This window comes from Pogoniulus pusillus, chromosome 8 (genome assembly GCF_015220805.1).
Source record: "Pogoniulus pusillus isolate bPogPus1 chromosome 8, bPogPus1.pri, whole genome shotgun sequence".
NCBI lineage: Eukaryota > Metazoa > Chordata > Aves > Piciformes > Lybiidae > Pogoniulus > Pogoniulus pusillus.
In genome coordinates this window covers 17885945-17910795 of record NC_087271.1, presented here as the reverse complement: position 1 = coordinate 17910795, position 24851 = coordinate 17885945, and the positions used below count along the sequence as shown (strand labels likewise).

Here is a 24851-nt window from a genome sequence, read left to right as displayed (position 1 = left end):
CATGGCTTGCTGTGTGGGGATAGGAGCAGTTTTTTGACAGCTTTCCGCCCGTTTCTGTAGGTGCTCCTTCCCCTAAGGGCGGTGACAGCCATCGTGTAGGCAGGTCACCTCTTAGCTGGGTGTCTTCCACCCCAGAGGACACACAGGGACGTGAAGGAGTCAACCTGGCAGTTGACAAGTTATGGTGAACTTTCCACCTTCGCACCTGAAGACAGAGCGTGCGAAAACAATTGCTGTGTTGTTTGGATAATCCTCTGGCGCTGGTGTTTGCAGAACACGTACGGAAAGCTCATGTGTGGGGAGAGCCAGGACATGGAGTCTGAAGTGCATCACCCCCACTGCTAACCGTGTAAGCTGATGGCAGGAAGACAATATGGCAGTCACTCGATGTGGCAGGAGAGGCTGGACCCAGCTCTGTTTAAACAGACACGGAGTCCACCTGTAGGAGGAAACTGGCTGATGGGATGGCTGCCTTAGGGATGGGTAACTGTGTTTTGAGGCATAGAGACCCGGAGGCTAAACAGGTGCAGTAAGAGAAAGCTTGTGCTTTTCTTTGGTGGTTGCTTTTTTAGTGGGAGATAGAAATAATTCAAAGTCATGTCGGTGTTTAAAATTAACTGCCACCAGCCCAGCTGAGGTTGCTCATAGAAGATTGCCTGCAGTTCTGTTCTCGAGTGGACCCTGGGCACGCTAGTACCGCTTTCTGCAGGGCTGCTGAAGCTCAGTGTTCAGTTTTACCCATATAAGGGGAGCAGGAGGCATTTCCTCCTGGCACTTGTGTTTAAAACACACAGGAAGCTGCACCTTGATCTGGGTTTGTGCTAGGTGACATGGAGACAGGTGCTTTGAAGCGCAGAGCCGCTTGAGGACATGCTGGCTGCCTCTCAGCAAACAGCAGGTCTCATCAGGCTCTTGCTGTCACTCGTGGTGTAAAAACTTAGCAGTCGCAGGGAGATTTTTACAAGTGTTTTTGTCAATGCGTTTTTAGTTCTCCTTATGAGAGGGAATGGATTGAAACTCGAGGAGGATGGATTTAGACTGGAGATTAGGAAGAAATTATTTTCCTGTGAGTGTGGTGAGACGCTGGAACAGGTTGCTGTGGGAAGTTATGGATGCTGCCTCTCTGGAGATGTTGAAGGCCAGGTTGGATGAGGTCTTGATCAACTTATTCTAGTGAGAGGTGTCCCTGCCCATGGCAAGGGGCTTGCAACTAGATTGTCTTTAAGATCCCTTCCAGCCCATTCTGTGACTCTCTGAATGTGCAAGCGATATGCCCCAAAGCCCAGTGGAACACAGGCTATGCTATGCTCAGAGAGCACAAAACTGCAAACATTTGACCTTTGGGAAAGGTTAGGTGAAAACTCTTGTAACAATCTGAGGCGTGTGGGTTTGAATTTGCACAAGAATATAAGTACAGAACTAGATCAACTTGAAGTTTGTGAATTCCTAAACTCTGCACTGCAAAAATGTTCAAGAATTAATTTTAAAGTGGCTTACATCGAGCAGTAGATTCTGTAAATCTTGAACCATGTGGGAATATGCTGTTTCTCTGTGACCAAATGGACTTGTCTGTTGTGTGAGTTTATTTGCAAAACAAATGGGAAGTTGGATCTGGAGAGAATATCTAATAGGAAAGCTCTGGAAAGCAAAGCTGTGTCAATTGCAGAACACAAAGCTGAAGTGTGCCTGAAGAGACTTAGTGAGTAAAATCAGCATACCTTTTAACCTCATATTTTCTGCAGTTGAACAGAATTTCTAATTTATACTTTCTTGTAATTCTTTTACCTTCACTCTTATGAGGCTGAATGTAGTCCAGGATTCTTGCTTGGGAGAGTAAACGAAACCAAAATCACTAAGTTCAGATGAACACTTCTGTAGTAGTTTGCAGTCTTGGGAATAAAAGAATGAATTCACAGAAACCAGCTTCCCTTTTTTGTGTAGAGGGGGGAAAAAAATCCATTTTCATAGGCAGCATCCTGACAGTGATGCTTGCTGCTGTGGGCAGGAAGGTTTCACCTCCTTCCTACCACGTACCTTCTCATCCTGCCTCAGTTTGAAGGTGCAACACTTTTTTTCACCTGCAGAACTGACCTTAGGTTTCTTGGCACCTTGCTGCTGCTCGACCTGGTTTGAGAAACAGAGGTTCAAAATATAGCATAAAGCCAGCTGGAGAACCCTTGAATCTCTGTGCTGTGTTGAGCACGAATTGCGCAAGAGACAGCTGCTCTGCCTGTGCTCACGTAAAGAGGAAGATGTTTGTACTGTTCTGAGAGGTTAAAGCTCTTACACGTTAAACCCAAACCCTTAAGACTGTTCAGATGTGAAAAGGATCATTAGGAGAACTTGGGAGCCAGAAATGGCAGCAACTCTGAATTGTGTCTTGGTTCCTGACTCCTGTTGTGTCCAAGAGCAATTAAAAATGACAGAGTGTTTTCCTCTGGATGGTAAATTTGCAGTAGTCCAGTTGTTCTTTTGTAGCCTGTTGTTTGCAGTTTCTTAAAGACTGGGTATTTTTCCTGTAAACACACTCAGAACTGCTCTAGGTCTCTAAAGCACTTCAAATGCAATTAGGTTTCAGATACTGGTAATGGCAAACACTTGCTGAATTGATAGAAAATGGCCTTTATAGTTCAAGCACGTAAGTCAGTTAATACTCATAGGCTGCCTGTTGCAAAGAAATCCTTGTCATGGACTGATACAGAAAACACAGAATGGTAAGAGTTGGGAGGGACTTCTGGAGATCATCCAGTACAACCCACCTGCTAAAGCAGGGGCATCCGCAGCAGCTTGCCCAGGGTCACGATGCCCAGCTGGGTTTGAAAGCTCTCCAGAGAAGGAGACTTCACAACCTCTCTGGGCAGCCTGCTCCAGGGCTCCAGCACCCTCACACCACAGAATCATAGAATCACAGAATTGTCACAGCTGGGAGAGACCTCAGGGGTCACCTAGTTCCAACACCCTGCAATGAGCAAGGATGCCTCACACTGGATCAGGTGCTTGGAGTCCCATCCAACCTGTCATTGAACACCTCCAGGGATGGGGCTTCTACCACCTCTACCACAGCTTCTTTCTAATATCCAATCTCAGTCTACTCACTTCTAGTTTTGTTCCATTCCCCCAGTCCTGTCACTACCTGAAACCCTAAAAAGTCCCTCACCACGTTTCTTGTAGGCCCCCTTCAGATACTGGAAGGGCTCAATAAGGTCTCCTCGGAGCCTTCTCCTCTCCAAACTGAACAGCCCAAACTCTCTCAGTCTGTTTCCATAGGAGAAGAGCTCCAGCCCTCTGATCATCCTTGCGGCTCTTTTCTGGACATGTTCCAGCATGTCTAGATCTTTCTTGTAACAGGAGGTCCAGAACTGGATGCAGCACTCCAGGTGAGGTCTCACCAGAGTGGAATAGGAGGGAGTATTGCATTCCTTGCTTTGCTGGCCACACTGCTCTTGACACATCCTAGACTCTGGTTAGCTCTCTGGGCTGCAAGTGCACACTGCTGGCCCATGTTGAGCTTCTCACCCACCAGCACCTCCAAGTCTCTCTCCCCAGGGCTGCTCTCAAGCCAGTTACTGCCCAGCCTGTATCAGTGCTTGGGATTTCCTTGACCCAGGTAAAGGACATTCCACTTGGTCTTGTTGAACTTCATGAGGTTGGCCTGAGCCCAGCTCTCCAGCCTGTCCAGGTCCCTCTGGATGGATCCCTTCCCTCCTGTATGTCAGCTGCACCACACAGCTTGGTGAGAACTTGAAGAGAATGCACTCAATGTCATTGTCCATGTCACTGATGAAGATGTTGAACAAGACTGGTCCCAGTACTGATTCACTTGTCATTACCTCCACTGCGACGTGGAGCCAATGACAGATGCTATTTGGGTGTGGCTGTTAAGCCAGTTTCTCCTCCTGGTCAGATGGAACCTCCTGGGTGCCAGTTTGTGCTTGCTGTCCCTTGTGCTGTCACTGGGCACCACTGACAAGAATCTGGCCCCATGCTCTTGCCCTCCATGGGTCCTTTATCTCTTGCTGAGCATTGAGCATATCCCCTTTCAGGCTGCTCTTCTGCAGGCTCAGCAGCCCCAGGGCTCTCAGCCTTTCCTTCTCGCAGAGATGCTCCAGGAATCCTCAGCATCTTTGCAGCCTCCCTTGGACTCTATGCAGTAGTTGCCTGTCTCTTGATCTGAGGTTCCCAGAACTGGACCCAGCACTCCAGATGTGGCCTCACCAGGGCAGAACAGAAGGGGAGGAGGACTCCCTGCAATCTGCTTGATCACACTCTTCATGCATCCTAGGCTGCCTTGGCCATCATTGTTGTCTCATGGTGAACTTATCCACCCCACTCCTCCTCTATGGAGCTGCTTTCCAGTGGGCCGTACCTCACCCGTACTGGTGCAGGGGGTTGTTGTTGCTCAGGTGCAGGGCCCTACACTTACCCTTGTTGAACTTCATGAGGTTCTCTTCCACCCAACTCTCCAGCCTGTCCAAATATTGCTGAATAACAGTGCAGCCTGATGGGGTCTCAGGCACTCCTCCCAGTTTTGTATCACCACCAAACTTGCTTTGGGTTCATTCTGTCCCTTCATTTAGGTTGGTGATGAGCATGTGGAGCAAGACTGGACCCAATACTGACCTCATTTTTACTGCTAGGACAAGATAAAAATGCTTGAACCTCACCAAGAAGGAAAGTGGAATCTCAGCATCATTTGAGGTGTTTGGCACCTAAATGTGTTTTCCTGCTCACTCACTTAGAATCGTAAGCTTGGAAAAGACCTCCAAGATCAAACACAACCATGAACAAGTCCAACTCAATATCTTTAGCAGCACTTTAGGTACCTAGTGCCGTATTTCCTTTCCTCATTCACCTTATCCTTCTGAAAACCAGAAACAGTGCTCTGGGTTACTGGAAGAAGGTGATGATGAGTTTTCTCTTGGGCAAATTGATTGCAATTTCTATTGATAGAAATTGAAGGGAGGAAGTGTGATTTAGTGGCTTTATGTCCTGGCCTGTTGAAAACAGGTGGCTTTTTAAGGAACAGGTCCTGATTTTTCTTCATGCTTGTCAAACTACCACCTTTTTTATTGGCTGGCAAGTAATACTTGTTTTTTTTCCCCTTGAACTGGTTATTTAGATGGAACATAAGTTGCATAACTGACAGCAAAAAAACAAGACTCAGCTACAGGAAAATGGAAAAGCACCTTCTATCTACTTGGAAAAGTGTGGTCTGTGCCATGTGTTTCATATTATTACCTTTTACCATCCTCTGACACTTGTTTGAGAAGAGTGAGGTGAACATGGTGCCCTGTTAGGTGATTGTGCTTATGCTTTAAAACAGCAGGCACATCAAATCGTTCTGCTACACTTCTTTTGCTTTCTCTATGGGTTGTGAAAGGTACGGTAGGAAATGAGGGAAGAGAAGTGGAAGTCAGTGGGAAAGCAGAGGATTCACAGATTTCATTAGGTTGGAAGGGACTGTCAAAGGTCTCCTTGTCCAACCACCCTGCAGCCAGCAGAGACATTGCCAGCTAAATCAGGCTGCCCAGGGCCACATCAAGCCTGATTTTGGGGCCTCAACCACATCCCTGGGCAGCCTGCTCTGATATTTCACCACTCTTACTGTGAAGAACATCCTCCTGATGTCCAGTCTAAATCTCCCCTGCTCCATTTTAAACCATTGCTCCTCATCTTACAGTTACAAGCCCTCTGTAACTAATGGAAAAAAGGTCGTGGTGAGAGCCTGGGGGAAAAAAATGAGACTGGAGTTCTGGGTTGAGAAGGAACCTACCAGCAGGGTTAAGATGCTGAAAAAGTACAGCTTCAACTACCAAAGAACAGGAAGATTGGCTTGGAGTTGCTGTTGATTCTGCCTTGTCAGCAGTTCTGGTAGTAAACAAACAGTCTTCCAGAAATTCCAAGTTTCTCTTCTGCTGTAGCTATGGAGCTCCTAACGCAGCAGCAGGGGCTTGCTAGTAAAGGACAAGCTTTAGCAAAACAGCTGGTTTCAAGAAACTCCATCCATCATAACTGAACATCTGGTAGCTTTATTCTATGAAGTATTTTGGACTTCCTTTAAAGCCAGTTCAGTACATAGAGGCAGATCTGCTATTAAGTGAATAAATTCAGTGTTTACTGCTCTGATCTGACTTTTGAAGCATGCAGCATTTAGCATGAGTCAAGGCTTTGCCTGCATGTGTACAGGAGGAGGGGACAGGAAGGTTCACAGAGATAAGGAGGCAGTCTGCAGGTGGATAAGTGTATAATGCAGCACTCAGTGAGTTTAGAAGCCTCAGGATGTTTTCTTCTCAACTCTGCCTGACCCTGACTGAACAACCTTCCACATGTTTCTCCTCAGCTCTTCTGGAAATGCTGTTTCCGTTTGCCAGTCCCCAAAGGCTTCATTCCCTTTGAACACAACATCTAAGTGACAGCTGCTGTTCATAGAATCAGAGAATTGTTTGTGTTGGAAAAGCCCTCTAAGGTCATTGAGTTCAACCTAAGACCACCATGGTTGTTAAATCATGTCCCAAAGTGCCATGTCCACACTTTCCTTGAACACCTCCAGGGATGGTGACTCCACCACCAACCTGGGCAATCTGCTCCAATACTTGACCACTCTTGCAGGAAAAAAAAATCCTGCTCTCCAACCTAACCCTCCTCTGGCACAATTTCAGGCCATTTCATCTCCTTCTGTCACCTGATACTAGGGAGAAGAGATCAGCCCCCACCTGTCTTCATCCTCCTTTCAGGGCATTGTAGAGAGCCAGGAGGTTTTCCCTCAGCCTCCTCCAGGATGAACACCCCCAGTTTCCTTAGCTGCTCTTCCCCAGCCCTGTTCTCCAGACCCTTCCCCGGCTTTGTTGCACTTCTCTAGACCCTTTCCAGACCCTCAATGTCCTTTTTGGAGTGAGGGGCCCAAACTGAACCCAGTACTAGAGATGTAGCCTGACCAGTGCAGGGGACCATCACTTCACTACTGTTGCTGGGTATGCTATTCCTGATTCCCCATACTCCCCAAAGGAAAATGTCCTCAAGCTGCTGGACATGATCTCCCATGTTTGCAGGGAGGGGCTGGGCCTGTTGAGGCACCAGTTTGTGAATACAGTGCAAATTTTCAGCTACTTTGGACACTGTGTGCTTCTTAAACTGGTCCTGGAGTATTTTGTTTCCTCTCATTTCCAGTTATTCAAAGACTGAATAGGGTCTGGATTGTTCATCAGGTGTCCCAGGCTATTGAGATATTTAAGTTTGTTAGTGATACTCTTAATAGTTGCCCTTCAATTTGGGCTGTATTGTGTCAAAGTAAGTCAAGACCAAACAACTCTTCTGCTTCAGCTGTTTTAAGCAGCTTAATTTTACTGGCTGGAAGTTGAGTCTGAGGTAATACCGACTCATGCTCTTTCAAACAAGGAAAAAGTTGATGTTCAGCCCAGGAGGTTGTACCTAGATCTTCTGGGAGAGTTGCTGTGCCTCAGGCTGTGCTAAAGACTCCTGTTCTGCCAAAACCTCTTCCACCTTTCCTGCCATTAGGAAGGACAGATCTCAGCCTACTTTCTGTAAGGAAAACAGGGTGGGACTGGATGATCTCCAGAGCTCCCTTCCAACCCCTACCATTCTGTGAAACAGGCCATGGACAGGGGAAGGGGGGAGGGGAGGCAACACTTGCATGAAATTTCTTTGTATGCGGGATGAGATTTTCAGGGAATTTATTTGGCAAGACTTTGATCCTCAGCACAGAGAGACAGACGAAACAAACCTTACAAGCCTCAGTGCTTGCACAGTCTAAATAACTGCCTGTTGTTTGCCATCCCTAAATACCTGTCTTTCCAGATTCAAATCTGGCCTTTTTTGTTCGTTTGTTTGTGGTTTTTGTTTTTATGAAGGCCTTTTAGTTTTTAGGGCATTAGATGTTTAAGGAAAAAGAAGTATAAAAAATACAGTCTGCTCTCAGTGTTGCACTAGGTCCAGTCTGTTGTATTTAAATTTGCTGTTTTATCACTGAATTGCAGAACCAAAGAATGGTTTGGAGGGGACTCTTCAAGGTCATCTAGTCCAACCTTCCTTGCAATCATCAGGGACAGTTTGTTTGCACTGGATGGTTTTTTTTGGTCTCTAACACATCAAGCTCTTGCATCTCATCTCAAGCTGGTGGCCTCCTGCATGGAAAAAAACTGTGGCCACCCTCAGTGCTGAGGCTTTTGACCAAGAACAACTACAAGCTGGCATTTGCAGTTTGCTTTATGTGCTTTCTTTTGTACCCTCAGTGTCTTTCATGTTTACTGAAGATGCACAAGAAGTAACCTTTCACTTCCTGAACGCTTCTGTATTTCACTTTTCCTCAAAGTATGGCAAAAGAGAGGCTAATAATTTTGAAATTGCCAGAGCTCATCTGTTCAGAGAGTTTAAAAGTTCAATAGGAACCAGACAATTACATCACTGAGCCTGACCTGTGTGCTTCAGCCTCTTGTCATCTTTTGCAACTCTCTAACCTGTGTTGCATCCTCTTGTCACCCTTTGCAGCTCTCCAACCTGTGCTGGAGCACTCTGTCCTACAGGAATTCTCTCCTCTGCAAACAAAAGATTACAAATTCACTGCTTACCTTTTTGCTTTTTCCTCCTATTGATTTGTGTTTTATTTGTATTAATCTGTGAATTTTCCCCTATTTGAATGTTCTACCCTTTTTTCTTCTCTAAGACTTAACCTGAAGAAGATTTTCTTACTGAAATAGGGGCTGCAATTCCAAATCTCAACACTTGTTGCCTTCAGTGTTTCTGATGGTAAAGTCTAAGTGCTCCACAGACCATCATGGACACCACATTCTTCTGGTGTTAAAACTTCATGGCTTTTCTAACTGCATTTCTCTTAGAAATGGCAGTGCCTGGCTTAGAAAAGGGCTTCATATAGGATATATTTTATTTGACTGTTGTATCTGGATGTTTTCAAAAGTGTCTTAGTAATTCCGTCCCCTAAAGCCAGGGAATGGTCAAGAGTTCATCCAGATTGTGCTGTAGCCAGAGAAAAGGAGCCCAGTCCAATCCTCATTTTTTGGTAAAGTCTTAATTATTTCCAAGAAAACTTCTACTGCTGTGCAGTTGACCTCATGAAGGGAGCATGGAAGATGTATTTGATACAGAACAAAGCCCCCATAGATAGGAAAGCTGGGGACAGACTTTTGAGCAGGGCCTGGCAGGACGAGGGGTGATGGTTTGAACTAAAAGAGGGAGATTCAGACTGGAGAGCGAGAAGAAATGTTTGACACTGAGGGTGGTGAGACCCTGGCCCAGGTGTCTCAGGGAGGTGGTAGATGCCCCATGCCTGGAACCATTGCAGGTAGGGTTGTCTGGGGCTCTGAGCAGCCTGCTCTAGTTGCAGCTGTCCCTGCTGACTGCAGGGGGTTGGACTTAGATGGACCTTTAAAGGTCCCTTCCAGTGTCAGCTTTACATGAGTCTATGATTGAACATCTTGTATGTAGATGCAAGTCATGAGCCCCAGCTTTGCTAGTTGGGATTCTCACCCAGAAGCCTTTGTCTTACCACCAGCATCATCTGGAAGAAATCAGCTTGAGTTGCTTTATACCAGCACTTAGTTTAGGTGCAGTTCACAGCCATGACCATCTCTTTCTTGTAACTGTGAAGGTGATAGATACAGGAGAACATGGGTTTGATTTCACTGCCAAAGCCACAGGGATAGCTGACCGAAAGAGCCTCATTTTCACAAAGGAGCAGCAGCTCTCTTCTGCCAGGTGAACAAAACAAAGTCGTGTGGGTTTTACAGCCTTTGCAGCTTCCTGCACGTGACTTACGACAGGAGCAAGCTGCAGCTGTACGATCAGGAGACATCAGCAATCAGAGGGCTCACTTTGCCTAAGCCATGGAATGGTTTGGGTCTGCGATCACTGAGCCAAACACCACCATGTCCCAGAGTGCCGTGGCTGTGCGTCTATTGAACACCTCTGGGGATGGTGACTCCACCAGCTCCCTGGGCAGCCTGTTCCAGTGCCTGACCACTCTTTTAAACACTGAGCACTCAACATGTGCCAGCAGAGCCTAAACTACTGGACCTGAAGGTGTCAGTTGTGGTAGCTTGGCTGTGTGTGAAGGAACTGCTTGCCCTTTGTTGGTGTTGACTCAAAGTTTGCTTTGCAATAAAAGCCTGTGGTATCTCCAGGTTTACTCACAGTGTGCTCTTAGAAGTTCGCTGTGGAATTAAGTGGAAGATGAGCGCAGTTTTTTCTCGGCTCTGTCTGTGTGTGGCAGGAGGAGGTAAGCAGTGCTGCTGAGGCAGTAGTGGGGCCGTGGTTTAACGTTGCAGATGGCAGCTGCACAACTCCTCTTCTGGCATGTCACTCCTTCAGTTGAGCAACTGCTGTGCTCTGTTGGATGCCCGTTCCCAGCTCAGACAACTTCTCATCGGTTTCCTCCCTTGCTTTCTGCAAGGATGTGTGAACTTGGACACTATGTTGTGAAAATCCTGCCTAAGAAACATCAAGATGCTTTGAAGTGGAAGCAGTTCAGCTTCTGCCTACAGCCCAGCATATACAAAATGGCTCTCTTGTGACCTGACTTGTGCCACAGTGTTTGTGCATCATGTAGCATGCAGAGACATCTATGGAGAACCACCTTCTTGTTCTGTCTACCTGGAGAATTAATGTGAGGAGAGCAGGGCCTGCCAGCCCATAAATCGATGGCAGTACTGCCTATTTAGGGAGAGAAGTTTGGATCATGCATTACCTTAGAATCACAGAACGATTTGGGTGGGAAAGGACTTTAAAGATCATCTAATTCCAACACTCCTGCCATGGGCAGAGGCACCTCCTGCTAGGCCATGTTACTCAGGGTGTCATCCAGCTTGGCTTTGAATGCTTTCAGGCTTCACACCTCCAGAGCTTCTCTGGGTAACCTCTTCCAGTGCCTTACCTTCCTCACGGGGGGAAGAATTGCCTCATGCCTAATCTAAATCCAGCTTCTTCCAATTTGAAGCCATTACCCCTCATCCTGTCACGCCTTCGCCAAAAGTCCCTCTCCAGCTCTGCTTTAAGTCTCCTTCAAATACTGGAAATTTGCTGTAAGATCTCCCTGGAGCCTTCTTTTCACTAGGCTGAACAACCCCAACTCTCTCAGTCTGTCTTTGTAGGAGAGGTGCTCCATCCCATGGATCGTCGTCATGGCTTACTCTAGACGTAGGCTAACAGTTCCATGTCCTTCTTGTGTTGGGGGCTCTGGAGCTGGCCACAGTACTGCATGTCGTGAGGGTGAAGTAGTGGGGGAAGAATCATCTTCACCTCTGCTTTGCTGGCACAGCCTCACTGTGTGCCTTAGGACTGCGCAGTGTTTTCTCTGATGAGCAAACTCCTTAGCAGATTTTCAATCCCTTACATCTTTGTTGCTTAACTACTTGATAGAGTTTCATTAGGAGCTAAACTGCTAGGCTTGTTTGTGTACAGACACACTGCTCAGCCCCCTTTGGCCTTCACACAGGTTCAGTTTTGCACAGCCAAATCAGTGCACCTCACTGAAGCTGGGTAGTGACACAAAAAGTTTGTTTTGTCCCAAGCTTTGTGGTCGCTTCAGCCTTTCAGATACAGCTGAGATGCACACCTCTCTCTCTGCTTGATCATTTTCATCATCTGGGAAAGACTTGGTGGGAACTGCCAATTTTTTTTTTGTGTGGCTCTGGCTGGAAATAAAATTGACCACACATTTCAGTTCACATTTTGTAATGCCTCTAACCAGCAGTAGTTCTGCATTCAGGGTGAAGACAGCTTGCACGTGTGCATGCAGCCACTTGGACTGCATCATCCTCCAGGTGTTTACTGCTTCCTGCCTCTTGGAAGCCTCTGCTGCCCTCCTCACATCTGTACTTTCTGTATGTTCTCTACTTCCCTTTTTTTGCCAGCAGAGACTGGTGAGCACCAGTAAAACAGTACCATAGATCTATAGAATCATAGAGTGGTTTGAGTTGGAAGGGATTTTAAAGATCATCTAGTTCCAGCCTCCCTGCAGTGGGATGGCAGATCAGGTTGCTCAAGGCCTTATCCAGCCTGGCCTTGAACACCTCCAGGGAGGGGGCATCCACAACCTCCCTGGGCAACCTGTTCCAGTGTCTCACCACTCTTACTGGAAAGAATTTCTTCCTGATCTCCAGTGTAAATCTTCCCTCCTCCAGCTTAAATCCATTTCCTCCCATCCTATCACTACAAGCTCTTGTCAAAAGTCCCTTTCCAGGGGAGGGATCTTCGCCAGGCTTTGCTGCCTGGACAAAGCCTGCACATCTGCCCACAGCCAAAGTCAACTTAGACATGTTTTGGAATATGTCCTAAATTATACCTGAAAAGAAAGTCCTCTCCTGGGTATGGTGTAGAAGGTTTCAAAAGCAGTGGAGATCAGGAACTTTTCCAGAGCAGCTCAAGGTGGTCAGTTCTCAAAAGAGAGTAGTTTAATTAGCAGACAAGACTGATAATGATCTTAATCTTATAAACAAATACATACTTATGGTCCAACAAAGCTATTCTACTGGTTTTAGCAGGGCATCTCATGTTGTGGGCTCCCAGAAGGCACAATTTACAAACATAATATTTACTGAGTCTCAGCCAAAGGCTTAAGAAGCAAACTGGAGTGATTTGCCCGGGGAGGTTGTGGATATCCCCTGGAGGTGTTCAAGGCCAGGTTACATGAGACCTTGAGCAACCTGGTCTGAGTGGAAGGTGTCCCTGCATATGGCAGGGAGGATGGAACTAAATGATCTTTAAGGTTCCTTCCAACATAAGCCATTCTATGAATTTGTGAATCTATGAATCACTGAGTCCAGCTGTTGACTGAAGACCACCATGGCCATTAAACCATGTCCTGAAGTTCCAGAATGGGATTATTTCCTTTCCCCCCGTCTCTATCACCCATAGAATCATAGAATCAATCAGGTTGGAAGAGACCTCCAAGATCATCCAGTCCAACCTATCCCCCAGCCCTAGCCAGTCAACCAGATCATGGCACTAAGTGCCTCATCCAGTCTTTTCTTGAACACCTCCAGGGATGGTGACTCCACCACCTCCCTGGGCAGCACATTCCAATGCCAATCACTCTCTGGCAAGAACTTCCTCCTAACATCCAGCCTATACTTTTCCCTGGCACAACTTGAGACTGTGTTCCCTTGTTCTGTTGCATAATTAAGGCTAACCTATAAAATATCTTCTGAAGGGGTAGGAGGAGAAGGAATTTGACCTGAGAAATAACGTAATGTGGAGCAGCCTTCAGTGGTGTGTGTTCTTCAGTGGGGAGGGTTCTGCAATAAACTGATGAAATGCTGTTGCAGAGTTCTGTGTGGACTTTGCATATTTACAGCTGAGGTTTCTCTTCCTGGTTTGATTTGCATTTGACCCTGTTTGTTGCCAGAAGCTGTGACCTTAAAAAGTGCAATTATTTTGTGTGTGGATATGAGGGATGGAGCAGAGGCTCGCTCAAATTAATTTTGCAATCATTCCATGTTCATTTCTCTTTCATATGATGATTTGATAGCTGTGATCTTATTCTAAGTCAAAGGCACTGGATGGGAATATGATCCTGATTTGGTTTGTGTAAGGCAAAGTGTCATCTTACCCTCAAGTGAACAAATAACCCTTTCAATTTGTGCACTGCTTATCTCAGGATTCAGGGGATAGAGCATCTTTTATACAACACCTCACTGCTGAGAGGGTGGTGAAACACTAGACCAGACTGCTAAGAGTCTGCGCCTGCAGAGAGACTGGCAACTCGGCTGGGGTCATCTTGGGTAGCCACCGCAGCTGCCAGCAGTACTTGGACAGGTCCCTTCCCAGCTCAGCCATTTTCTAACACGAAGTTGTTGTTTAATTAAATTAACACCTCAGTGTAGAATCATGGAATTGTTTTGGTTGGAAAAGACCTTTGAGATATGGAATTGTTTTGGTTGGAAAAGACCTTTGAGATCAATTCCAAACATTGACTAAGCGCTATCAAGTCCACCACTAAATCATGTCCCTCAGCACCATGTGACTGCATCTTTTAAACCCTTGCAGGGATGGGGATTTAACCACCTCCCTGGGCAGGCTTTTCCAGTCTTTTGAGACCCCTTACAGTGAAGAAGTTTCTTCTAGTGCCCAAACTAAACCTCCAAAGGTGCAACTTGATGCTATTTCCTTTTGTCCTGTGACTTGTTACTAGGGAGAAGAGACCAACCCCCACCTGTCTTCATCCTCCTTTCAGGGAGTTGTAGAGAGCCATAAGGTCTCCCCTCAGCCTCCTCTTCTCCAGGCTGAACACCCCCAGTTCCCTTAGCTGCTTCTTCCCAGCCCTGTTCTCCAGACCCTTCCCCAGCTTTGTTGCCTTCTCTGGACCTGCTTTAGCCCCTTAGCATCCTTCTTGGAGTGAGGGGTGCAAAATCGAGCCCAGTATTTGAGGTGAGGCCTCACCAGTGCTGACTGCAGGGGGATAATTCTCTGACTCTACTGACCACACTATTGCTGATCCAGGCCAGGGTGCCAGTGGCCTTCCTCGCCACCTAGGCACATGCTGGTTCATCTTCAGGCACTGCTGACCAACACTCCCAGGTCTTTCTCTACTGGGCAGTTTCCAGCCACTCTGTCTGAAGCCTTGAAACCTTCATGGGGTTGTGATCCAGGTGCAGGACCCGACACTTGGCCTTGTTGCATTTTATCCCATTGGCTTTGGCCCATTGATCCAGCCTGGCCAGGTGCCCCTATAGAGCCTTCTACCCTCCAGCAGATCAACACTACCTCATGTCTTAGTGTCACCTGTAAAAATATTTTCAATGTAGTTCCACAGTTGGATTTATTGCCAGATTAAATTTGTGTGCTTCAGTCCTCTTAAAAAACCCAAAACTAAGTGAGGAGAAGGAGCAAGGAATGGCTCATTACTGGAATAGCTGGGATGGTGATGCTGTTTTCCTTGCCACATCTGTTTGCTCTCTTGTTACAGAAAAGAATCTACAAGATTTGGAAGTGGTGCTTTTGGCTTCTGTAATTTGCAATTCAGCTTTCATCATTCCTGGCTAAAATGGCAGGGTGGCTCTCACAGAGTTTGAGTCAAAAGAATTTTTTGGGAGTCTGGTTGAAGTATGGAATGATAAGAAGCAGAAAGGAAAAGTTAAAAGGAGGCTAAACGAAGTCCTTTGCCCTGATTTCGGTGCCTTCTGGTCACATTCCATTAGCTCTGAGGATTTCTTCAGGCTCCCAAAAAAAGTGCTGTGGTATTTGTGATGTGTTCAACACAGAGCAGCTTTTCTCAATCTCCCTCGAATCTCTAAGTGTGGTTTGACTGCCTTGCTGTGGCTGACAGGGAAATAGTGATGTGTCGATTGTTCTCTCTTTGCCTCCCTTGAAGGGGACCTACAGGCAAGCTGGAGAGGGACAATTTACAGGGGCTTTGTGCTGCTAGGATGAGGGGCAATGGATTGAAACTGGAGGAGGGGAGCAGATTTAGACTGGACATTAGGAAGAAATTCTTTCCAGTGAGGGTGGTGAGACACTGGCACAGGTTGCCCAGGGAGGTTGTGGATGCTCCCTCCCTGGAGGTGTTCGAGGCCAGGCTGGACAAGGCCTTGAGCAGTCTGCTCTAGTGGAAAGTGTCCCTGCCCATAGCAGTGTAGTGGGGAGGTCCCTTCTAACTCAAACCATTCTGTAATTGGTTGTAAACATTGTGGACAAGCCTAGAGACATTCTGCAAATAACTGAAGGGTGGCTGTCAGAGGATGCAGCCAGTCTCTTTTCAGTGATACCCAATGACAGGGCAAGGGGCAATGGACATAGACTGAGGCACAGAAATTCCAGCTCCACATGAGAAAATAAACTTCTTTGTTGTGAGGGTGCTGGAACCCTGGAGCAGGCTGCCCAGAGAGGTTGTGGAGTCTCCTTTTCTGGAGAGCTTCCAAACCCCCCTGGATGGGTTCCTTGTGTGACGTGCGCTAGGTGACCTGCTTTGGCAGGGTGGTTGGTCTCGATGACCAACCCCTTCCAACCCCTAGCATTCTGTGATTGTATACTGAACACTGGAGTGGGACAAAGAACAGGCTGCAGGTTCTTGTTGGAAGCCAATGGATACTGAAAGTCAGTGTTCTGGTGGCTTGGTAAGAAAACAGAAAACGAGAAATGTGAGGTTCTCACAACTGTAGGTGCTGTGCGTTTGGTAAACAACTTGTGCATGAGAAGCATGGAGAAGCTCTCTTTTTGCTCGAGAACCTGTGATTTGAGAGGTGTGGAGGGGCGTGGGCATAGGGTTAACATCCTTGTCCCATGGGGGTGAAAACCCTGCCAGTGCAGCAGCTATTAAATACATCTCCAGAGATGTTCTCTTGGCCTGAGCACTGCTGCAAGGCAATTCTGGAGTGGAAAGGAGAAATTGTGGGGAGTGCCAAAATCCCCTCACCCCCCCAGCTTCCTGCTTCGGGAGGCTGTCAGGAGGGACTGCTGCTGCTGGGGGATTATCAGATGGGCTTAAGTGTGACTTGTGGAATCCTCAGTACAGTGGAGAAACAGTGCCAGGAACCTCCAGCACAGCATTCAGGGAGATACAAAGGTGATGCTCTCTGCGTGGGTGGTTGTGTGTTGTGGTCTTAGTCATGGTGATGCACAGACATGGAAGTGACAAGTGCTGCCCTGCTGACTCGGGGAATGACTGTAGGCTATCAGCACACTGGGGGTTTTTGAGTTTATTTCCCCTTGAGACTGAGGGAAGTAAGTTTTGTTTCTGTTTACATAGAAAGACTGCGTGTGCTGGAGTAGGGAAGTGAAGCAAACTGGTTTAAACTGCAGATAACCTTGTACAGTAGAGATAACCACTGCATATGCACAGGAGTCACATATGGGAAGGTAAATATTGGCTTAATTTCTGGTTTACTGTCATTTATGTACTTTTAGCCACAGAAGTTCTATACTGTGAGGGTGGTAGACCACTGGAACAGGTGGCCAGTGGAATGAGGTTCAACAAGTTCTGAGTCCTGAACTTGGATCACAACAACCCCATGAATGCTTCAGGCTGTGGGCAGAGTGGCTGGAAACTGCTCGGTAGAGAAAGACTTGGGGGTCTCTTCACCCAAGTAACAAGTGATAGGAGAGGGGGAAATGGCCTCCAGCTGCCCAAGGGGAAGCTTAGGTTGGACATGAGGAACAATTTCTTACCCAAAAGGATTGTCAGGGTCTGGAACAGGCTGTGATAGAGGCTCTGCCCCTGGAGACATTCGAGTTTAGGCTTGATGAGGCTGTGAGCAACCTAATGTAGCTTGGGATATCCCTGCTTCCTGCAGTGGGCCTGGACTTAGGCGACTTAGAAAGATCCTTTCTAACCTAACCACTGCTATGATTTGAAAAAAGGTCCTGGAAGGCTCCCTGGAGCCTTGTCTTCTTCAGACTGATTCTTTTAATGTGCTGATGTGTGTTAAGATGAGACATCAGCCATCTGGTAATTACAGTGACTTAGTTCATGGCTGGACTCAATGATCTTAGACATCTTTACCAACCAAACCAATTCTATGATTCCATTTGTATATCAGGATAAACCATCAACTGAATGACATTTGAAAGAGGTTTTGCTTTGGAGTCTTGCATGTTAACTTGTGATTCAGTTTTGCAGCTGCTTTTAAGGGCAGAGAAGGAGGAAGTAGTTTTATGGTGGGGAGTATTTAGAGCTAAGGCTGAAGTAGCCATCTCAAGTCTGCTGAGCTAACAGGCTGTGTGCTCAGCACTCAGTGTCCTCATGGTGCACCTTCTGCTTTTAGTTTTCATCTTTTCTACAAAAGTGCAGCTGCTTTGACAGATTTACTTCCTAAAGCTTTTTTCCCCCTCTATTATTTGTAGCAAGTATTGCCCACTACAGTTAAAAATTCCTTGCCCAGAATAGCTGTGCTGTGGCATTTGCAAATGTTCTGGCTGCAAACCTGGAGTGAAGAATGAAATGCTCAGCCATCAAAAAATTCCTGTTCTCCATCATTCTTAGTTTTGAAATCCAAGCTTTGGAATTTGAGTTCTCAGAGTCCAGAGGAGGGCTGGAGCATCTTCCCTACGGGGAGAGGCTGTGAGAGCTGGGGCTGTTCAGCCTGGAGAAGAGAAGGCTTTGGGGGGAACTCAGAGCAGCTTTTCAGTACCTGAAGAAGCCTCCAAGGAAGCTGGGGAGGGACTTTTTGCAAGGGCTTGTAGTGACAGGACAAGGGGGAGCGGGTTTAAGCTGGAGGAGGGGGGCAGATTTAGACTGGACATTAGGAAGAAATTCTTTCCAGTGAGGGTGGTGAGACACTGGCACAGGTTGCCCAGGGAGGTTGTGGCTGCTCCCTCCCTGGAGGTGTTCAAGGCCAGGCTGGATAAGGCCTTGAGCAATCTGTGCTAGTGGGAAGTGTCCCTGCCCATAGCAGTGGGGATGGAAGTAGATGATCTCAAAGGTCCCTTCCAACCCAAGCCATTCTATGAAATCTGTGAATGTGCAGCTTTGCCCCAGTGCATAAAAGCAGGATAGATGTAATTTAAAGTTCCTCAGACTTGCCTCTCTTCCCTGATGTTTGTTTGGCTTTTGTTGTTTGTTTGTTTTTTCCCTGGCTTTCCTAATTTTCTGGTAGTGGAGGAGGGACACAGGAGCACCTTTCAGGTAGCCCCAGCCTTTTCAGCTATGTTGACTGCACTTGGTTTCATCATTTAGGTTGGGCTTGATGGTCTTGGAGGTCTTTTCCAACCTCTATGATTCACAGAAGTATGAAAAGGATTACACCACCTGTGAAGCTAACTCTTCTCTTTAGTTGGAAGTTAGAACCAAATTTTGGTGGCAAATAACTGACTTTCTTTTTACCCTTCCCCCCGAGTTCAGAACATTGGTGTCTCATGGTGTTCTAGACACAAAGTATATTGTTAGTTCTGGTATCAGGCTCAAAAAGGGAAATACAAAACCCTGATTCTACAGCACAGTTCCTGTTTTTCCGACTTGGTAGTTTGGGCTTAGACTTTATTTATAACTGGCTTTTTGTTAGTTTTGGAAGCAGGCAGATGCTGTTTGATAGTTAAGCCAATGTGTTAGGCTGGTCCATAGCATTCACCTATCCTCTTTTCCTTTCTGAGTTACGCTGAAAGCAGCCCCAAAGTAACCCTGTTGTGCTTTTGCTAGCAAAAAAAGAGAGCAGACAGGGATCAATTTTAATGCAAGCAAAACATACACATAATACAGAGAAAAAGTTCCTGTGAATAACTCAGGCATAAGATACCTAATGGAGTAGTGCAAATGCAGCACTTCACAACTTGGAGCTTCCATAAAATATCAGGTATCAAATGCAGCTTCTCCTACTGCATTTTCCTTTTCCACTGGTGTCCAAAAAAGGTCACTTTAACCCTTAAAAGAACCAAGCTGTTATTATTTTATCAGTGAGCAGTGGAGATGTAATAAACCCCTAACTTCTGAAGGATCTATGTGCCTCTTAATTGTAGGATTTTACTTTGCTGCCTCTGGCTTCTCTCCTGCCTTTTGTCATTGAGTTTATGATGGGCTTGCAGCCCAGAAGGCAAACTGTGTCCTGGGCTGCATCAAAGAAGTGTGACCACCAAGATGAGGGAGGTTATTCCACCCCTCTGCTGTTCTCTTGTGAGACCCTCACCTCGAGCACTGCATCCAGTTCTTATGCCCCCAACATAAAAGGGACATGGAGCTGCTGCAGTGGGTCCAGAAGAGTCACTAAGATGATTCAGAGGGCTGGAGAACCTCCCCTATGGGGACAGGCTGAGAGAAAAGAACTTCCGTCCCTGGGGGTCTTCAAGAAAAGCCTGGATGAGGCACTTAGTGCCATGGTCTACTTGATTGGTTAGGGCTGGGTGATAGGTTGGACTGGATGATCTTGGAGGTCTCTTCCAACCTGGTTGATTCTCTGATTTTATGATTCCTTTATGGGGTCAGCCTGGAGAAAAGAAGGCTTTGGGGAGACCTTAAAGCAGCCATCACTGGAAAACCTGAAGAGGGCCTACAAGAAAGCTGAGAAGGGACTTCTGACAAGAACTTGTAGTGATATGATGAGGGACAATGGCTTTGACTGTGAGGAGGGCAGATTTAGACTAGAGATGATGAAGAAATTCTTTCCAGTGAAGGTGGTGAGACACTGGAACAGGTTGCCCAGGGAGGCTGTGGATGCTCCCTCCCCGAAGGTGTTCAAGGCCAGGCTGGTGAGGCCTTGAGCAAGCTGGGCTAGTGGGAGGTGTCCCTGCCCATGGCAGTGGGCATGCAATGGTACCTCTAGGATGAAGGTTTGGTAAGAGCTTTCCCATTTGCTGAGATTTTGACCGTAAATGCACAGTCAAAGTATACAAGTTACCAACTTCGCTGGGTGGAAATTCCCTCTCTGTGACTGCTAGTTCCTGTAAACTTCAGTAAGTCAGACTAAGCCTTGTTTTAGAAGGGGTTTCTTTCTCTTGAGTTCTTTGGGCTTGTTTGAACAAAGAAGGCAGAGGAGCAGCGTTAGAAAAACCTGGGTGCACAACCTGTGGATTTCTAGGAGGATGGTCTTGTTAGAAAGCAGCTCAGTAACTCAAGGTGGCTGCAGCTAGGAGGGAGAAGAGGGCGAGAAAGTATTTTCTGAAGCAAGATGCTTGCTAATTGCATGTTGAAAGTTATGAGTGATTTAAGCATCTCAGCTCCTTCATTTTGAATTCATTTTAATGTTGGCTTTTGGCCCTTTTGTAATGCAATCCTGTGACTCATTTCCTGGGAAATGCTCAGGGAAGGTTGAAACAACATGTAGAAAATTCTGCAAAGTTTTAATGCTGTTGGCACACACAGTCCCCACTCTGATCCTGCAGGTCTTGAGACTGGCAGTGGTGGTGTCCAGTTTGTGAAGTAAGAGATGTTAGAGCGGCGCTGGGAAAGTCGATATGACAGGAGGTGGTGGGGCTGAGTCATACGCCCTTGAGTCAGTGCAGAAAGGCTGAACCAGAGTGTCCCTGATAAGCTATTTTTAATATTTGCTTACTCACATTTACTGTACCAAGCTCCTTACAGGAATGGTTGTTGAAAGCTGCAGTCAGACCTTGCAGCCACTTTTCATAAGGAGTGCTTGTTTCATTGATTTGGAGCAATGACTTCAGACCTGTCTTCGGTGAGATTTTTAGATCTGTTTTGTTTGCTGCTTCTGGAAAAAATAGGTCTGGTGAGGAGCAGCAGAGGATCCTGAGGTTGGGCAGGCTGGAGAAAAGGAGGCTGAAAGGAGACCTTTTGGCTCTCTACAACTCCCTGAGAGAAAATTTGAGCCAGTTGGGGATCTGTCTCTTCTGCCTAGTAACAAGTGACAGGATGAGAGGAAGTGGGCTCATGTTGCACCAGGGGAGGCTTAGGTTGGACATCAGAAGAAATCTCTTCCCTCAAAGTGTTCTCAAAGACTGGAGCAGGCTGCCCAGGGAGATGGCTGAATCCCCATCCCTGGAGGTGTTCAACAGAGACAGAGATGCGGCGCAGAGGAAGGTGGTTTAGTGGTGGGCTTGACAGTTAATGTTTGGACCTGATCATCTGAGGAATCTTATACAATAAAAGTTGTTCTATGATTCCAGAGGAGCTGCACTGCTGTATTCATAGCACTGCATGTAGACACAGAAATTGTGATCAGAGCAGGGCACCTTACAGTCAGACCAGTGGCACAGCTGCAGCAGTGAGGAGGGGTGGTGATGGATAGCTTGGTAGTACCTTAGAGGTGCTTTTCACCTCACCAGGTGGAAGTCTGTTATGTGAAGCAAGTATTCCTGGGGTTTAGCCACAGTGGAGTACACAAGGCACAGCTTTTCTGTTGTAAAGCCCTGCTTGCAGTGCACACAATTCTCAGGGTGCTGCCCTTCCCAGGACATTTCATCTCCTGAAGACCTGTAAGGTGCAGACCTGCCTCCCTTCTTTACAGGTAAGGATATTCTCCTCTTTGCAGATGTTGACAGCTGTCTTTGCAGGAGGAAGAAGTTTAGGAGGTTACTTGAAGTGCACGTATGTGTTGCCCAGTTCAGTGGTGGCTTCCTGTTTACTGCTGCTGAGCAAGGGTTTGGGCTCAGGCCAGAGAAGGTGCAAGAATGTGGCTTGTGGATTTGGGGTTACACAGGTCTGCCTCTACCCACCCTCCTCATCACTTGGCAAGGTGTTGCAGAAATGATTGTAGCCACAGCTTGGGGTGTTTGCTGTGGAGTAGCAGTGGAATCAGCACGCTGGCTGGGAGTCATTTTCATGCTGCTGAAAAAAATTCCTGGTGCTCAGCCAAGTTCCTTGGGCTTCGTTGTTGGCACTGGAGCTGGGGAGGGAGGTTGGAGCCACAGTCTGTCAGACCAGAGGGTCTTTGGTTGAATGTGGATGAGCTGGGCCTCCCTGAGCTGTTGAAATCAAGATAAGTTTTGTTATCTGCCTCTTGGGAAGGAAGGCTGACCTGTGGCATGATCAGCTAAGATCTTCAGACAAGATACTATTCCTCTTGTTCTTATTGATTATTCCTCTTGTTCTTATTGATAGGGCATGGAGAAATGACCTCAAGTTGTGCCAGATGAGATTTAGGTTGGACATTAGGAACAATTTCTTCCCTGGACCAGACTTCCCAGGGCAGTGGTGGAATCCCTGGAGGGATTTCAGAGCCATAGAGATGTGGTGCTGATGGACATCATTTAGTGGTGACCTGGCAGTGCTGGGTTGGTAGTTGGACCTGATGATCTTAAAGGTCTTCTCCAACCAAAATGATTCTATGATTCTGGGACTTGTCAGAGAGGAAAAGTAAAGCAAGACCTGATGACATAGTCAATGTTGGGTCATAGCAGCAATGCAGTGGTCACAGGCTCGCAGGATATCAGGGGTTGAAAAGGACCAAAGGAGATCATTGAGTCCAACTCCCCTGCCACAGCAGGACAGTACTATCTAACAGAGATCACAGAGGAACATATCTAGACAGGCCTTGAAGGTCTTCAGAGAAGGAGACTCCACAACCTCCCTGGGGAGCCTGTTCCAGTGCTCTGGGACCCTTAGAGTAAAGAAGTTCCCCCTTGTGTTGAGACAGAACCTCTTTTGCTGCAACTGCTTTCCAGCAGTCCTGCATCTAAAGCTGCTCTTGCCAAAGTGACATCAGAAGAGAGAGAGCTGCAGCTAAGCAATGGCTGCTGTGCTGTGCCTCTGGAGAACTGAAGTCAAACTATAGCCAGATTGAAAGTGAATTGAACATAGACTTCTATGAAACTTCTCCTGGCCCAAACTGGGAATGGAGGCACAGTGAGGTACTGTAAATCTTCACAGGCTCACAGGATGTCAGGGGTTGGAAGACACCCCAAGAGATCATCCAGTCCAACCCCCCCTGCCAGAGTAGGACCATGCGATCTAGCTCAGGTCACACAGAAATGCATCCAGACAGGCCTTGAAAGTCTCCAGAGAAGGAGACTCCACAACCTCTCTGGAGAGCCTGTTCAGTGCTCTGGGACCGTTACAGCAAAGAAGTTCCCCCTTGTGTTGAGCTGGAACCTCCTGTGCTGCAGCTTCCATCCATTGCTCCTTGTCCTATCCCAGGGAGCAAGTGAGCAGAGCCTGTCCCCCCCTCTCCTGACCCCCAGCCCTCAGATATTTGTAAACATTTATTAAATCCTCTCTCAGTCTTCTCTTCTCCAGATTAAACAGCCCCAGGTCCCTCAGACTCTCCTCATCAGGCAGTGCTCCAGTGCCCATATCTTCCTCGTAGCCCTCTGCTGGACCTTCTCCAGCAGATCCCTGTCCCTCTTAAACTGGGGAGTCTAAAGCTGAAGGCAGTACTCAAGATGAGGTCTCACTAGGGCAGAGTAGAGGGGGAGGAGAACCTCCCTTGATCTGCTGGACACACTCTTCTTAATGCACCCCAGGATCCCATTGGCCCTCTTGGCAACAAGGGCACATTGCTGTCTCACGCATGTTATCCACCAGCACCCCCAGGTCCCTCTCTTGGATGATCCTTGAGGTCCCTTCCAACCTAAACCATTATATGATTGTAAAGGGTGTTCAGAGTGTGAAGACACTACTGAGAATACAGACTGACTCCTGAAAATGCTCACATTTATATTCCTCTGCAAATTTCTGACTGCTAACATAGCTTACAGTTGTCGTTTGCAGAGTGCCACTCAGTGTTCTGAAGTACAGACCATGTTACTCAGACTTTTTTCAGCTTTCATTCATTGTCTAAGACTCCTAAGAGTCTGAGTTTGTTGCTAGAGGCAAGACCACCAAGTTACCAAGCAGCAGCTGCAGAAATAGGGCAAGCAAATGCTTTCTAAAAAGAGAAACCAGTGAACTATAAATAAGCATGAGATGATTCAGCCCAGCCAGGGTGATGTGGGAGCCTTAAGTTGCATTGGCAACCTGGAAGAGGTGTAAGGCTTCCTAGGCAGAAAAGTAACATAGACTGCCAGGTTGAGATCATCTGATCACAGAATGGTAGGGGTTTGAAGGGACCTCTGGAGATCATGCAGTGCACCCACTCTGCCAAAGCAGGCTCACTTAGGGCAGGCTGCACAGGAGCACATCCAGAAGGGTTTTGAAACACTTCAGAAAAGGAGACTCCACAATCTCTCTGGGCAGCCTGCTCCAAGGCTCTGTCACTCACAGTAAAGAAGTTTCCTCTCATGTTGAGGTGGAACTTCTTGGGTTCCAGCTTGTACCTGTTGTTCTTTGTCCTAACAGTGGGCACCACCAAAAAGAACCTGGCACCTTCATCTTGACACCCACTCCTCAGATATTTAGAGATGTTGATAAGATGCCCTGTCAGCCTTCTCTCCAGCTCCAGGTCTCTCAGCCTTTCCTCATAGGAGAGGTGCTCAAGAAGACTGTTACATGGGGTGAAGGAGGCCTACAAGAAACCTGGTGAGGGACTTTCTAGGGTGTTGAGTAGTGATAGTACTAGGGG

General features: G+C 47.0%; 1 protein-coding gene across 4 annotated transcripts in view; it reads left to right on the top strand.

Annotated features, from left to right (window-relative positions):
• Positions 1-24851, top strand: part of JAK1 (Janus kinase 1) — an 88254-nt gene that overhangs the window by 774 nt on the left and 62629 nt on the right. The gene's annotated exons all lie outside the window — the stretch shown is intronic.